This window comes from Chinchilla lanigera, unplaced genomic scaffold, assembly GCF_000276665.1.
Source record: "Chinchilla lanigera isolate Chin_1 unplaced genomic scaffold, ChiLan1.0 scaffold00028, whole genome shotgun sequence".
Taxonomy (NCBI): domain Eukaryota; kingdom Metazoa; phylum Chordata; class Mammalia; order Rodentia; family Chinchillidae; genus Chinchilla; species Chinchilla lanigera.
Genome location: NW_004955429.1, coordinates 6,463,785 through 6,477,462, shown reverse-complemented (window position 1 = coordinate 6,477,462; position 13,678 = coordinate 6,463,785).

The window sequence follows — 13,678 nt, the reverse complement described above, 5'->3', positions numbered from 1 at the left end:
TTAGCCAGATAGTTCTAACCAGATAATTGCAGTACCCTCTTGCACATAAAAGGAAAAACTTGGTTCATTGTCATACCTAGCAATGCAATCATTGAGAAGACTAACACTGGATAAGGAGAGTTTATTGATAATGGAACCACTCTCCCAAGATACAGGACTTACCACCCTGGCAAGGACCTTAGGTTCTAGTGGAAATACCACAACTGCCATGGCAGACTGAAAAAGGTATTGGACAGCTCAGAGAGGTGGATAAATACTTGGCAGTTGTTTCCACAGCACTTCAGAATATTTTTCTGACGGTTTTATTAGTGACAGAGCTCTGTAGCAGGTCTAGATACTAGTGCAAGAAGCCCTGCCATATCACTCAACTGACCCTGTGTGATTAGAGGAATTGAAGGGAAATGGAGGCCCGGGAAAGTTCTGGGAATCCAGTAGATCTGTAACATAGTCTCCTAGGATTCTGAAGCCAGATCCTTCCTTTAGTAAGCAACTGTACATCACTCAAAAAGAAATTCTTGCAGATTTCTGTGCTCTGGTTGAGATACAGCATCTCACCAGGGGACATCAAATAACTCTGCACCCAGAGCTGTCCATCATGTCCTGATTCCATCTGACCTACGAGGTCATAAAGCTGGTGAGTCTCGTAGCAAGCCATCATAAAGTGGAAGTGGCAGGCAGCGGGCATGAACAGAGTCAGAGGACACAAGTAAGCGGCACTAATTGGTGGTCCAGATCTGCATGTCCTTTACTGCTACTGCACTGCCATTCACAACTGTGGTGCTTACAACAATCTCATCTCACAACTGTGTCTGCATGGGGGTGTCCTTTATGGCCAGTTGATGGGGAGGGAAAGGTCAACCTTCTTTTACAGAGAACTTGACCTGCATAAGAGTGTAAGCCAAAAATGGATGCTGCTGCACTATGACCTTACTTAAAGTGATTTGAAAGATAGATGAGAGGAAACGCTCAAAATGACCAAAATTTCTGGTGATGAAGATAGTCATCTACTTTATGTGGAAAAAAAAGTGAGAATATAGGCAGGTTCATGGATGGTGGTAAATACAGTGGTAGTTTGGTCAGGGACTTAGAAAGACTAGTATGGATTTTCTGTCTCATATTAGTTAATGCCCCTCAAAGCATCTACTACCAAAAGTACACTATATAATGTTCATGACTCAGCCATATATGTCAGCCACCTCTCTCATGGGTTGCTACACTGCAGACACAATGGGCATTTGAACAGAGTAGCTGTGTAGCAGGAATGGGGGCTCTTTATAGCCCCAATAGCATGGACTTCCATTCACCAAGCTGATCCCCAGCTACTGCTGCTACTAAATGTCTAAATTGTCAATAGTAAAGACCAGTGGTAACTCCCCAGTACATCACCATTCCTGAAGGAGACCAAGCAAGTGTTTGGAAGTCAGTTCATTCCAGTGGACTCCTTCCACCCTGAAAGAGGCAGGGATTTATCTGAACTGGGATTGCTATATATTCTGGATAGGAGTTTGCCTTTCCTGTCCACAGGATCTTGGAATGCACTTCTGCCCAAGGACTTCAGTGTGCCTGTTCACTGACAGAAGATCCCATCCAACACTGCCTTGAACTAGAGCCCACTCGCCCTATCACATACCTCTCCATTCATCTGAGATTCTGGCCTGGAAATGATACCCCACAGTTGAGATGTCACCCTAAATCAGTGGCCATTATGTGGTGCTATGTCCCAAACTAAATACCTGGTCTAAAAACATGGGGGGTGAGAAGAAGTAAGCATGGTCTTGCTTATTGTCATTCCCAGTGGTACATTTGGAAGATTTGTGCTTCTTTTACCCAAAACTTTACATTTTGAGGGTCAAGAGGCCTTGGTTCCCAGAAGGATAACACTTCATCAGTGGGCACAGGGGCCCATTGTACTTTACACTAAAGCTATCCCTCAGTTACTTCATTCTCAGTACTAGTATTGGTCATTGATCCTGATCATCAGGAGGAGGCAGGGCTCTATTATAGAATGCAAGAAAGGAAGAATGTTTGACAGATAGATGATCCACTGGGGTAGCTCTTGATGCTCCATGCCTAGTTTCAACATCAAACAGGCAAGAAGAGAACTCATATTGGGAATAGTCACAGAAACCATGGATATGTATGTTTGGTTCACTACAGTAGGCAATCTGCCCAAGTGAGCATGGCTACTGGTGGAAGTTGAAGCAATTTTGAAATGCTGGAAGAGGGAGATGAAGAATCAGTTACTTCGGCCTTGAGAGCCATTGTACTTGCAGTGATTATAATTTTCCCACTAACCTAAGTGTCCTCCATAACAAAGTGCAACAAAAGAATTCTGGAATTGCTGGGCATTGAGTGAACTTACTATAAGAAACAAGTAGATTTGAACAACACAAGGGGTGAACTATAATATATACTCTATTGCTATAGCCATATCTCCTATCTCCTTTTTAGGGTCAAGAGACAACGCACCCAGCCTCCAGCTACTGTGATTTTTGAGTCACATTTTTATATCCTTATGAAGCAAAATTCAATCCTCAACTCTCAATGGGTCTTAATAATTTGCTGGATCTTTATAATTAATACCTTAATTTGAATTAAAAAATTTAAGAACATCTAGGCAACTAGTTCAAATTAGAATCCAGCCAAACCAGAACATTAGATTTTCTCAGATTTAAGATCAAGCCAAATTTCCAGATACTTTGCATACAGAGTCTTGGTAGATGCTCTGTGGCCTTAGCAGCCCTTAGAAGTGCCTGTCTTCCCTCTGGGAGCTTAGATGCTAAGTGTCTTCCAAGTTGTACTCTTACCTGAGGTTAGAAAAATAGCTAAAATTAAAAAAAAAAAAAATAACATATGCAGTTAGCTATTTGGTTCTGAAGGGAAAGGGAGCACCAGTTATTTTTCAATAAGTAATACCCTCCAAGTCGCATTGTAAAGGTAAGTGACACTTGGCAGTAGTTAATAGCAAAGCCATAGTAGCCCTCAGCTGATGTAGCCTAATGAAGACTGAACAGGGAGAGTGAGATTTTAACAATGATATGGTCTCACTATTCAGGCAGAATCCTTAGGTTTCTCATCCAAGGGGAGTGGGGCTTAAAATCCAGTGTTCATATGAAAAGTTGTCCTCAGAAGCCGTTAGATTGTTCCTCACATGGTGATTCAGAAGTAATTACTAAATGAATGAGGTCACAGGAAACCCTAAGACAACACTCCCACCCCCCTACACTCTATGCTGCCACTGAACCACATCTCCAGCCCTAGGCAAAGGCACTTGCCCAAGCAAGAATGGGTCCTTTTAAACTCTGCTCTGTTGGGCTGCTGCCACTTTGTCTGTTTAAACTGGTTCTGACAGCCACATCTACTCAGGTGAGCAGTACCTGAAACAGTTTTTAGTGAAGAGGATCAGTTTAAAAGAAAAGACCACACTGTAGGATGATTTTCAGAGCTTACTCAGGTTATTCAGAATCTCTGAGCAGTTTCAGATTTACACCTAAGGCAGTGACAGCTGTGCCTTCAGAGTTGGTACCTGAGTCATTAATGACAGCCCTTTAGAGGAATTAGTACATTTCAGCCTCTTAGGTTCTAGAAAGTGCCCAATGCCTATTCTCCCGGTGAGACGCTTGGGCAATTTCTCCTTCGAGTTGGGGAGATGCTCAAGTACTTTCAGTAAATGTATGCTTTTGCTTAGGTTCTCCCCAGCTGGTTTTTGTATTTGCAAACTTAAGAAAGCCATTTTGGATCTCAGTGGTGGGAAAGAGGAGGTGGCCTGAGTGCAGATTCTAAAGACAATTACCTTTCTGCTTGGCCACCTGTGGATGAGAGGCTACTAAGCCGTGGCCTGGGGCTCAGCAGAAGGCTGCAAAAGGCTACATGGAGTGATGCTGGTTTCTAAATATCCATTTCAAAGCAACCAAATGCTCCCTCTTTCCACTATTCCCTGCCTAGGGAAGTTTCCTACAGTTTTTGCTCCAATCATTTACACTTCTTTGTTTTGTATCTCTGCCTTGGCTGTCCAAGGTGCCAAATAATGGCCATTAAGAGCGCCAGAGTCTTCTCTTTGATTCCAAGATATTTCTGTGAATTATTAGCTTTTTATTGAGCCTGAGGAAGAAACTCAAAGGATGACTTAATCTTTGCCTCTTTTTCCCATTTTTCCAAGGACCCCACTGTGAGAATTTTGGAGATAAATCCTGCTTATATTCAAGCTATCCATTTAAATGAACTGATTGGAAGCGGCTAGGAAGGAAAATTTAAATTAGGAAAGGGAAAAGAGTTGTGAACTTAAGAAAAACTACTGCAAATCTATGGAGGAGGAGGGAAAGAAGAGAGGAGGAATTTGAATCATTTATTTTCAGCGTGTCTTACTGACAGTTAAATACAGTGGTTTGTTCTGTTTTCTGCCACTCGAGGGTTATTTAATTAAATTCATGACTTAGGATGCTAACCAGCCCCACATCTAAAATAATTGCTTCTCTGTTGGTGAGATGTAAAGCCGGGATTGATTTTCCCCTGGCCGATAGCTCTCCTTTCTGACTCATGAATGTCATCTCTACTCCCCTCCACATGTAATTTGATCTCTGTATTTGATCCCTATTTAGTAGTACACTTCGCTAAACAGATGTCTGAGTAATTAAAATCCCACATGGGCACATTCGTCAGTGAGTTACATCTATTTAATAGTCAGCTTAGAAACTTTTCACCCTTGCTTTTTTCCCAGTCCTGGTGTCACATGTCACCAGTCTGTAGTAAGTCTTAAATATTAGAGTTCAAACCTGCTATGTTTCCTGCATTCAGTGAGCTGCTTTTTTCATTTTCTGACAGCCTTTCCTTTGCAAGTTCCCTGATCTCTCTTTCCTTCATCTCACCTAGATTTTTCACCAGCATTCAAATTTTCACTGGATGAATCATCCTATATTTCCTTTATGCCAGCACCAGCAATTTTTTTTAAAAAGGGACTCAGAGCAATATTGTTATAACCATGAGTTAGGAATGCTTTTTATTTTTTCCCCTGAGGCATAGCTAAAATATTTTAGTCTGAAAGATCCTTCAATTTTTTTTTTAAGCTATTTGATATCAAATACTGGGAACTTGTTTGGTTGCTACAGGTCACTGATGGATTTCAATGGCAGAGAATTAAAGAAAGAATGTGTGTTTGGAGCAGGCAAAGGAAGTCAGGAAGGGCTTATTTCTTGGAATTTGCTCACTTTGAGAAAGGATTTAGATGGCAACTTACAGTAATGTTTATACTAAAGAGACAGTGTCCTTATGGTAATTCTTACGATACTGACTGACACTGAATACAACTTGAGGATCCTTTTATGGTCTGTAGTAGGTAAACAAATTTCACTTGTACAGGTAGTTGATGTGTAAGCTCCAAAGAACTAAACATTTTGAAATGTAGACTATATGTATCTGTTTAGGTTCTGATACCTATAAAATTAGACAAAATTAGTTAAGTGAGTGTAGGTAATAATCTTGTAGAAAAAGAGTTATTTTCCTTTTAAACAGATGGTGTTTTAATCCATTTAATGTAAATCACTTCATAGAAGTTATTTAGGCATGCATATTTCTTGTGAATTTTCTTTGTACTCACAATATTTCAGAATTTTAAAATGTGACAAAAATCAAGCAACAATTTCAGAGGTTAACTGATGTTGTTTTAGTTCTATGTAAGCAAATCCTAAAGGTATTTATATAAACTTTATTACCTTGATTATATTTGAAAACTAGGTGAAAATCCTTTTGCTCAAAGGAAACCTCATTTTGGTGGTTAGTCTTCTAGACTTATTATCTAAACTAACAAGGGGCATGTAAATAAACAGAGACATAAATTAACAAGATTCTTAGATAAACAGTGACACTGAGTAGGAGCTAGTATTTCAGAAAGGCAGATTCCAAAGTAATGGGAATGTTGTGGATGTGATTTCTTTAACTGTTTATTACCTAGCCAGCATTATGAATCTTTTTTTTTTTTTAAATTTTAAAGGTAAAAGGAGGGAAACATTAACAGACATACAACATTTTACAACATCACAAGCACAGTACAGACAATACAGAGTTACAAACAAAGTGGTAGGGAATTAACAATGGTGGTTGTATTACATATTGATATCTTCAAAGTGGCTTCTCATGAAAACAGATATAGACATGCAATACTGGTCAACCAAAGACTCACTGACAGTTTCTTTCAGCATAGAAATAGAAGACAGAAGAACAACCATGTTAACTATCATGTATATACATACATACAAAATTTCTCCTTTCCCTTCTCTTTTCCCACATCCCAGTTGCCCTTTTCTCTTCAGCGGTTTCCTATCATTTCACAGTGTCTATCATACCTCTGAGTTTAAATTAACTCTTCCAAGGTTTACACTAGTGAAACAATGCGGTGCTTGCACATGTATGTTCGATTTATTTGCATTATGAGTCTTAATGTCTTGTTTCATTCTTGGTGTGCTCAGGATAACCTCTGTTGCCTGATCCTTACTCCTTCCTGTATGAAATTTGTGTTTAATCTGTTTAAATGTTGAGGGCACTTCTTTCTCTGATCCAAACTTTCTAAACTTTGTTATCCATCCACTCAGTCCTTATCAGGTCTATCCATGCTTTGGGCTCAGTTTCTTTCAGATTATTTAAAAAAAAAAAAAGACTCCCAAAATTCATTTGTGGCTTCCCACTGCCTTAGTGTAAATTGGGGAGATTACTTCCTAACCTCACAAAATTGTGAGTGTCACATGAGCTCCTGTGCATGAAAGGGCTTTGTATAAGATTTGGGGGCCACACATAGCCAAGGAGCTCTGGCTGTAGCCCCAACTGCCTTCCTGGCAGCTTCTGCCATTTTCTAGTTGTAAGAATATCAGCATACTATTTTTCTGTGCTTCAGTTCCACGATGTGGAAAATGGAGATCAGATGAGTACCTAAATCCTGGGACTGTTTGGTGATGACTACTTAGTCAGATCATGGAATGAGAACATGCTTGCAACAATCCCCATCCTCAGCGAGGGACCTCATTTTCCACTGAGGTCAGGTACTTTCTCAGACTCACAGCTCTCCAGTGTGAGACCTCTGGGACCTGTTCCCATTTGGGCACTGCTCAGAGTTAAGCTATGTCCCTGGAGATGGCCTGTGACAGCTGAGGGTGGTAGATCCTCGCTGAGCACATGGTCTTTTGAGGAAAATGGTCCTCACTCTGCATGGCTTCGCTTTTAATGATTTTATTTCAAATGACTTGTTTATGTTTACTTTATACTTTGCTGTCTTCCATGCTTAAAGCTATAAATTAAATCCTTTCTAGATTGGAAAATGGAAATAGTAACTACTCTTAGGGTTTAACTGTGATCAGTTAAACCTCCTCCAGAGAGAATAGGGAAATAATGTTTTAAGGGTGCTTTTGAAAAAGGAATGAGAAAAAAAACATTTGAAATCCAAGTGTTTCTTATACAAAGGAAATGAAGTGGGAACAAGTCAAACAAAACATAGGAACAACAAAACCCTAGCATTCTAAAAATGAGATGAATGAGTCTTTCAGATGAACCCTCTTCTTTAAAGTGATTCCCTCTGAGTTGATACTCATGATACAATGATACTGTTGCTGCGCAAAAGGTTGTCCAGTTTATTCTTGCAAAAGGGTGGCTAAGGGTTTTTTTAAAGGTGCAAATACTAGCTAGCTCTTTCACTTTATGATACTTATGACAAATATCTTTCTACTCTGTAACTTATTTATAATTTTTGACATATGGATGCTCTAAATGATTATGTATATAAATCTGATTTCCTCCATTGTTATGTGGTTAGCTCTTTCCCATGCAGAAATCACTTAACTATTATATTTTCATTTTGTTCTTTTACAGTTTCATTTCTACTTTGACCTGGAATGTATTTCAGTCTATGGTATGAAGTAAGCACTTAATCTGATTTTTTTTTCTCTCCCCATTAGTAGTGCTTCATTTACCTGTATATTGAATTTTCTTTCAGGGTATGCATTCTGAAATATTAATCTACTGTATTTGTCAATCTTTCCTCTGTACTTCAATATCACTGTAATTATTATGGGTTTATAATATGTATTAATATCTGGTGGAGTGAATCTCCTGTTATTACTCTTCTTTTTCAAACCTATCTGGTTAGTCTTTGTTTTACTTCCATATAGAAATTTATTTTTCAGCTTCAGAAAAAAACCTTATTGTAATTTTAGTTAAAATTGCAAAACATGAGTAGATATATTTGGGAGCATAATATTTCTTAATTTATTCAAATCTTTTTTGCATTATTTTTATCTTTTTTCTTATAGATGTCATTCAGTTCTTGTGTGAATAGGATATTTAAAAATCAATTTTCCCAGTACTTGACTGATAGATCAGTGAGAAAGTTCTTGATTTTTTTCCTCTGGTACTAAGGGTTGAATGCAGGGCCTTGTGCATATTAAGCAAGCACCTGACCACTGAGTTACATTCCCAGGCTTTTTAATAATATTTTGAGATGGGGTCTCAAGAAATTGCCCAGATTGGCCTCCAGCTTGCAATCTGCCTGTCTCATCTACACTATAAGTTTGAACCACCACACCCAGCCAACTTCTTGATTTTTTAAAATTAAGTTTATTGGTACATTTTAGGTATACATAACGATCATGTTCATTATAAGGAACTTGTACCTGTACATGATATAACTTGACTTTCTTCCCATTCCTCTACCTTTCTTCAACCTCTCTTCTCCTCATTTACAAAAGCTTTGATTCCATTTTTTCCTCTTCTCATTTTTTCTTTTCCCTTTTTTCCTCCCCACCTGCCCTCTCCCTAGTCCCCTTCCCATTTGAAAATTTTCTTCCTATTTCCCCAAGTGAAATAGGACGCACATGTGTAAATACCACATTGTTTCTCTGGTGTAAGAAACTGAAGGTGTGAGTAAGGACCAAAATATATAATAGATATTGTGAAATTTCTTGATTTTTAATAGTTATTTTACACTAGGTTTTCAATCAAATCTGTGAAGTTTTCTAGGCAAAAGTACTGTCTGAAAATAAAGGCATTCTTCTCACTGCTTTGTAATATTCTATTATTTGCCTTTTTTGTCTTACTACAGAATTACTTTAGCATACTTTTTAAGTAACAGTTGTGATAGCAGGCACCTTTATACCTGATTCTAGTGAGAAGTCAGGTACAGTCATATCATTAAGTATAGAAAATTTTTTTAAAAGTATAGAAATTTTAAAATATACATAAAAGTAGATTGAATAAACTGTCACGAACCCTTCACCTATCTTCAATAACATTTTTGCATACACTTTCAGCAGGGTTATAATCTAGCCCTTTTGATACCAGTTTGGAAATACCTGCCCAAATGTCAATCTGCAGTTCATTTACTAGATGTTAATTCTAATGGACAGGCAAGGACATTCAATGATGTTAACTGTAACAGTGTATGTAATTTTAGAAAACTAAAAAGCAATCTAACTGGTCACCTATAGATTCGCAACATATTATGATGCCTAACCATTGTGAAAAATTTTGGTAGATCTGTATGTGTTGATGTGGGGAAAAAAACTTACGTGCATGGAAAATTTCTGGAAAGACACGTAAAAATCTGCTAGTAGAAGTTATTTCTGGTGAGAGAATGAGAAGTGGTGATGAGATGCTGAGGAATTAATTTTACCTTTTTCTCTTTCCTTCCTTAAAGTTTAACTACCTTACAATTTGCATAGTATTTTTATAAAATATTATTTAAAGATATGGTCATGGTTAATAGTTTAATATTTACTATGTAATGTTTTAAAATTTAGTTGTTTTAGTCAAGATTTATTTTATGAACTACTGTCATAATATTAAAATGTCCTGCCATTTCCACCGTAAAACTGACCCGATCATACTAACAATGACTTCAATGAATTTAATTTGCTTGCACTGTGCGGGGAATTTTGGCATTGGTTTTCTCATGTAAACTTGTAATTTTTGAGTATTCTTTCTGTACCATTTTGATAGGCTTTATAATAAAAATTATTTAATTCATAAAATTAATCTTTATGTATTTAGAAAGGGAATCATATGACTTTCAGAATTTTTAGGAATTTGCTCATAGACCCATTAGGCCTAAAGTCTTTTTGATTTCTTCCCCAGCTTTGATCTAGTCTTTCTAATTCTTCTGGATGTTTTGGTAATTCATGTTTTTCCACAAAGAATATATTAGCACATAGCTAGCTTCACCTAGCAGTGTCATGTACATTAAAAAAACAAACAGAAAATCCCCACTCTCTATCTGCTGTTGCCTTGCTTCTGTACAGTTGGTTTTTTTTTTCTTTTTTCTACTTTATTAAGTAGATTATCAGAGATCTCTCCATTTTCTTTCTATTTTTTCTAAAGAATTACCTTTGAAGTCAATCAATGATTTATTTTCTAGTTCATTAATCTGGCGTCTTGAAGAGAATTTGGCATTGGACTTCTTATGTGAGTTTATATTTTTGAGTGTTCTTTTTGTATCATTTTTGATAGGTTTCTTTTGTTTGTTTGTTTGTTTTTGGTACTGGGAATCGAACTCATGACCTTAGGCTTGCCACACAAGTGCCTATGCCACTGAGCTATATCCCCGCTCCCTTGATAGGTTTTATAACAAAAATCTTTTTCTTGGAGTTTTTTTTTAAAGTATTTCTCAGTTCACTTAGTTTTATTTTCTCTAGTTAAATTTTTCCTTGCTAAATAATGTTACCAGGCTTGTGTGGTTTCAAATGACTTTAGGGTATTTCTAAAAATTAAATCATCCCTCAGAGGGGGAATATTTGCTATTGCTGATGATGTCATTTAAAAGAATGTGACTCAGACTCTTGTGACAAATTTCTAAAGAATTCTACAACTGTTTGAGTAATGGCAATACAATTGCAGCAAGTTTATGACCGACTGTGAAGAAGTCAATACTTACTTGTATATATAAAATCTGCATGTGCTAAACATCAGCCTCATAAATTTGGAAAGAATCAACAGTTAAGATTTAAACAGGAGTTCTCATGTGCATTTATCAGTATTGACCTCTGATGCTGCATGTCTGTAACCCAAAGGTATTCTTAAATGTCTTCTTCTTTTTGTGAAAATATTAAATACATTATACGTGCTACCTGGTTTTAGTTTTGCTTGTAACTGAAAGTTACCTCAGTGAAAGCATTTTTTCAAATGCAAAAATTAAAAATTGTAAACATGGTAGAATGACAAAGTTTTCCCTGCAAAAATCAATTCATTATGATGATGTGGATGAAGATGGGACATGTTTTAAAAAAATAAATTTTAAGTGCTCGGATAGTCTGTAGTTATAAACAATAAAACAAATCTATAATAAAAACATTATGACAATAGACAGTCCAAGGTATGAGGCAGAAATCCTTAGATCCATGTGTCTGTAGATTATGTAACATTTTTTAAGTGTCCAAGAAAAGGAGGATTTTGTAATCAGAAAAGTGGAAATGTGCTATTTAACATATGACCCTGGAAGGTCCCATCTCAAATTACTGTTGATCAAGTTACAGTTGGTTGGCAAGCTAGGTGGGAGGGAAGTCTAGAGGAAGCCTGACGAACTTGCAAATAAACAGCTGGCCACAAAACCATGGTGTGGTGGCTGCTGTCATTAAAAATATGAACTTATTGAAGTTTCCAATTTTTAAAATAATGCAAGAAAAACATTTTTGGAAACTGTCTTAGAATTGTGAACTAGAAGTCACTTTAATCAAGGTTTTAATATATCCTCCCCTGATTTTAGGAAAGATAGAACTTAGTTTAATGATAAACAAAAAACATATAACTAGACCCCAGACTAAAATGGCTTTATGATAAGATGATTGAAAGGGTTTTGTTTTGCTCCCACATACATACCAAGGTTTTCAAGGTTACTTAAAACATGTAAATGCCTATGATGGAGGACTCTTGAGAGGATACTCTACTATGAATCAGTAATGTAAGCCAAAACTTTTATCTCTACCAACTTGAAATAAGGGGCCACCTACTTCTAAAAAATGCATTCAGCACTGGCCTCTAGTGATTGCCTAGACATACAAGCTTAAATATCGCATGGTTTCTCTTGTGTGAGAAAGCGAAATTATAAAGAGCAAAATAAAAGATAATAGGAAGTAGGGAGGCAGATCTTTCTCAAAAGGGAAGGGAATCGAGATGGAGAAAAGGATAAAAAAGGAATTAAGATGTGTTATGTACGTACCAACTCCACACAAGGAATGTAACCAACTACAAACATGGACTAATAAAATAAACTACATCCTGATTACCAAAAAAGAAGAAATAAACCAGTACTTTAATGGTACAGTAAGCCAGAGACAGGTGGGGGTGTGTGTCCTAATTTTGCTTGTGATTGTGAAATTTTAAGAAAGCACGGATCTAAAGCCCAAAGACTGCTACAGGATTGACTAGAAAGCTGAGCCTGAGGCCAAGCTTAAGTGCTAAAATTTGATCAGAAGGTACATTCTAAGGCGGGCAGGGTGAGAAAATGCAAAGGAAAGCAGACACAGAGTGGTGCATTATTGATCGGAAAGCAACTTCACAAGAAATTACAGCTGATTGCTCAATCCCAAAGGCAGCTTCCATGCAGAACCACGTGGATGGGAGGAAGGGGGCTGAGTATGTATATTGGCTACTATTTGTTTCCTGCCCCTTTTGTGCAAGTTCTCACCGGCCTCTCATTCTCTCACCCCTCTGGGTACAGCACTGGATCCCTCCAGCCAATTGCCAGGGAAGCCAGAGCATACTGTATTTTAAAGCAAGAGAAGACTCATCTGAGTTTGGGGCAGTGGGGAGCCGCCAGAACACCTCCAAGGAGGCGGTGTTGAAGCCTGTTATCCTGGGAGAGGATGCCACAGCAGAGGAGGCCTACCTGCTGCATCAACAGGAGGCTAAGGTCAGGTGGTGATAGGTGATGGATCTTAAATTTAGGAGGAGCGTCAACTGCTCTGCAATAGCGGCCCCTCCTTGGACCTAAGCTGTTCCTAGCTGGTGTTTACTGGCTGTACAAGACTAGAAGAAGCCACTGTATTCAGAGACTAGAAGCATTTATCGCTCAGATTTTTGTAAACTGTAATTTTTCCCCACCAATTTATCCTTCATCCTCAACTATGCCTAACAATAATCATTTAAAAAACTTTTTGTTCCGGCTTTTTAAAGGAAATTATTTTGTATATAATTTGAAGACAATAAAGATAAACTTCATCCCATTTAGAGACTACAGTTGGATGAGTTCCTCCCGCTCCCTGTGTAAGTCCTGTAACCACCGCTTCTATTAGGATGTGGAATACTTACTTCGCCTCCCGAAATTCCCTCCTGCTCCTTTGCATGGCACTCGGTCCACTAACACTTCATAGAAATGAAACCAGACTATGGTCTTTTGCCACCCCCACCCAATGCCTCTTAGATCTACCCATGTTGTTGCTCGTACGTAGTAGTGCTAGGTTAATGCTGGCTGTGTTTTGGGAAACTCACTGTATGCTGTTAGGCAGTTTGCCTCCATTATCTCCCTTCGAATCCTGACGCCCATTGTTTCACAGCGGAAGAGAGGGAAACCCGGACACCCGCGTGTAAGTTGGAGAGAATCCTGGGCACACTCCAAGAGCCACCTGCGGCACCGGCCCGGCTCCCGGGGACTGGCGGCCCGACGCCGGCAGACGCGCAGTCGGGGAGGCGGCGCGTCACGCCCAGGCCG